Source organism: Amblyomma americanum, chromosome 1 (genome assembly GCF_052857255.1).
Source record: "Amblyomma americanum isolate KBUSLIRL-KWMA chromosome 1, ASM5285725v1, whole genome shotgun sequence".
NCBI classification, from domain to species: Eukaryota; Metazoa; Arthropoda; class Arachnida; order Ixodida; family Ixodidae; genus Amblyomma; species Amblyomma americanum.
Genome location: NC_135497.1, coordinates 156487387 through 156491003, shown reverse-complemented (window position 1 = coordinate 156491003; position 3617 = coordinate 156487387). Strand labels below are relative to the sequence as shown.

Sequence of the window (3617 nt, the reverse complement as noted above, 5' to 3'; positions counted from 1 at the left end):
GTGCAAACCACACGTGAAACGATAGAGGCGTATTATATAAAACAAAATCTGGTTCACAGTGTGTTAGCTATACTTCAGTTGTATTATATAACGCAGAAAAGACGTTTCTTTCCCGGTTTTTGTGATAAAGGTGTGATAAGCTCCCTTTTTTTTCTTTTTTTTACGGTGAGCGCCTGCGCTGGTCTGAGGGCATTTCAAATGCGTGTGCGTCACAAAATACACAGTTGTCAGTCAATGCTGTGTTTCGCCCTTCTCCGTGTCCTTTCCTTCCTCGCGCTGGAAAACTACGAACTTAAACAGAAGCAAATGCGTGTAGTTTCCTACATCCCCGAGTGCGACGACGTGCGTTTGGTTTACATTTGAATTGCGAGAAAATAAAACAGTTGAGCGTAAATACACCTAGGCTATACTTAAAACAATAAACAGTTCGTAACACTGGGTCATGGTCCGCGGCGTCCCGTATTACGCCGCTGACCAATCACAACTGTAAATCAAATCAGCTATTTGATGTTTGGCAATATCAAAAAAGCCAGAGGACCCCGCCGTTGTGGCTCAGTGGTTATGGTCCTCGGATGCTGACCCTTAAGACGCAGCTTCGATCCTGGCTGTGGCGGTTGCATTTCGATAGAGGTGAAATGCTAGAGGCTCGTGTACTGTGCGATTTCAGGGCACTTCAAAGAACCCTACGTGGTCGAAAATCCTGGAGCCCTCTACTGTGGCATTCCTCATATCCTGAGTCTATTTAAGTCGTTAAAAGTCATAAAACGAAACCAAAATAGCCAGAGGATTTAAAATTTTTAAGCTTGTAATTTCGTCTGGTGGCTAGCTTTTCATTAAGGTAATGATTAAAAGCTTTAACAGGAGCTAGACTACTTTTTATCACGATGGTATTCTGTGCGGCGGCCACTGCAGACTCAAATTGTAAGCTTCGAGATATTATCGTTTAATGATAAAAGTGGGCGTGAGTTATAGTGACCCATATCTGATCCCAAAGTTTGCTATATGAACGTCGTGTAACTTCGCGCCACGCGCTTGTAAGTTCCCCTCGCCTATTGCATTGCGCTTTGTACTAAGCCGCATTTTGCAACACGGGGGCACCAGGCGCTGTTTGGCAGGGCTCGATATCTGTTAACAAGAGAAACACGTGTACGAGGACAGTTTTCGCCGGGCGTCAGGCTGTGCGGTTGCCTTGCGTCGCACTTTGGTGTCCTCATTCTTTGTTTGCGAAAGAAAAGATGTTCGATTGCTCAGGTACAGATTGTATGCCTCCTTCCAGAAAAAAAAAAAGGGAGGGGGGTGGCAAAGTTTCGCTGGCTTCAACAAAAGCCAATGGCACTGACGCACATGAATGCGTGCTCGAAGGTGACGCATTTGGTGAGAAAAGGAGAGGATGCAATCCGGGGAAGCAACGGCGATAAGAGTGAAAGAGCCCGGCAAGCGGCGAACCCGTGCCTTCCCGGCTTGGTCAAGGTTTCCGAAGTTCCAGGAGGAAGTCGGATCGCGCAAAGCGCCCTCTCCACCCGACGTCTACCGAACGGGGCGAGAATGGCACGCGCGGTCTGCTGTCTGTTTGTCCGCGGGATTGCCCGAAGGTCTTGGAAGGATGGGAGTAGGTGAGCGCCGTATCAGCCTCAATGCCACGGCCCGCCTGTTCCCCTCTCCCCGCAGTGGAGCGCGCGTCAAGCAGCTGTCGTCGGGCGGGGAGAGGAACGGGATTACGGCAAGAGGAGAAAAAGCCTGTCGCCCCATTCGTTATCCTAGTTTCACTCTCTCACAGCGCAGTAGATAAAGGCGGGTACCCGGTGCACTCGCACGTCAAACGCAAACTTGCTCGTAGCGTTCGAACGAACATGGAAGCCGTGGTGCCGGACTCCATCCTGCCGCGCGACCCGCGCACAATGGGCTGGCCCTTGGTGGGCAGCAAGCAGTTCCTTATAACGCTGCTCCTCGGCTATGTCTACCTGGTCAAGATCGGCGGCCCGCGATTCATGAAGGGCCGCAAGGCGTACGATGGCCTGAAGCCGATCATCATGCTCTACAACCTTTCAATGGTGTTCCTCAACGCGTACTTCGTGTACAATTTTCTGATACGCTCGTACTTCGGCGGCGGCTACAGCATCGTCTGCCAAGGCATCGACTTTCAGGCCCACGACAATACGACCACCGAGTTCCTCACGCTCTGCTGGTGGTACTTGTGGGTGCGGATCGCCGATTTCTTCGACACCATCTTCTTCGTTCTGCGCAAAAAGGACTCGCACGTGTCGTTTCTGCACGTGGTGCACCACGTGCTCGTTGTGTTTAACGGCTGGTTCGGGCTGGCCTACGGTCCCGACGGTCAAGTGGCGCTCGGCCTGACGCTCAACAGCTTCGTGCACGTGGTCATGTACTCCTACTACTTCCTGTCGCTGCTGGGGCCCTCGGTGAGGCCGTACCTCTGGTGGAAGCGTTATCTGACCCAGTTTCAGCTCGTGCAGTTCATCATCATGTTCGTCCACTGCATGATCCCCGTCTTCAAGGAGTGTGGCTACCCTAAGACCCACTTGATGGTCACCATCCCGCAGGCTGTTTTCTTCTTCGGCATGTTCGTCCGCTTCTACTTCCAGGCCTACAACAAGGAGCCCAGCCAGCGCGCCGCCGCCGTCGGGAAAAAGAACGAGTAAAACAACCAGGCGAGTACCGGCTGCTCCGTCGGTCCAGATGCACGTTTCCTCGCTGGCGGCAACTCTACAAAGCGCCGCTTGCAGACTTGCCGCCCAAACGATCTCTGTCGAACTGTGTGACGCAGTGCCTGCGACCGACTTGCGAATGTATGAGGCTGACGGATGCCTTGCAAGCCGAAAGCGGCGAATTGACACTGGTCTTCGGTGCCGCCTATCACCGTGCCGGCTTTTGTGCTCCTTCGGCCCTCGCAGACATTACTGAGTTTTTTGTGCATGTCGCCCATCTACACTGCAAAATCCCCGTGAAGGTATTGCTGTGTTTCTCTGGACAACGGCAAACGCAGGCGCTTTGCCCTCATCCTTCGTTTGAACTGCAGTGAACGTCATACCTACTTAATGCACAATGTTAAGTTCGGCGATGACGACCCCTTGGTGAACATGTAGCCACACCGTGGCATTCGTATATCATGTAAATAAACATACTCGGCTCCATGTGGGCCTCTAAAGCTAAAGTGTCTCGCATTTCTCTTCGTTCGTTCTCCTCTTACGTGTTTCTCGATGTTTCGCGCTGATCTTTGAAATACAGCCCAGCCTTTACCAACACGGCACCTGCTTCTGTTCTACGCACGTTATGCGCAGGATTGCCCGATGGCTCCTACGCAAGTCAGGAGACAACGTTTAACGTCTTTGTTTGCACTGTTTTCTTTTTTAATGCAGAAAGCAGATCTTAAAGCCTAAGCAGCAAATCACAGCGTCACAAGGAGGTTTCATTTAAATGATCAAGCAAGTTTTTGTGCTTACGTTCAGTTGAACTCTGATCATTGCATAATGAGTGCTTCACGTAAAGGTTTACGGGACTTTCAAAGTTCCAGACGTGCGATGTCGACATAACCGTCGAGTTAATTGTCATCGCGCGCGTACTGGTGCCGGCTTCGTGCAGCAAAACCTTAAGACCGG

The 3617-nt window shown here is 51.3% G+C and overlaps 1 pseudogene; it reads left to right on the top strand.

Moving 5' to 3' along the window:
- Positions 1-1800: 1800 nt before the first annotated feature.
- On the top strand, positions 1801-3172 carry LOC144114011 (very long chain fatty acid elongase AAEL008004 pseudogene; annotated as a pseudogene).
- Positions 3173-3617: the final 445 nt, after the last annotated feature.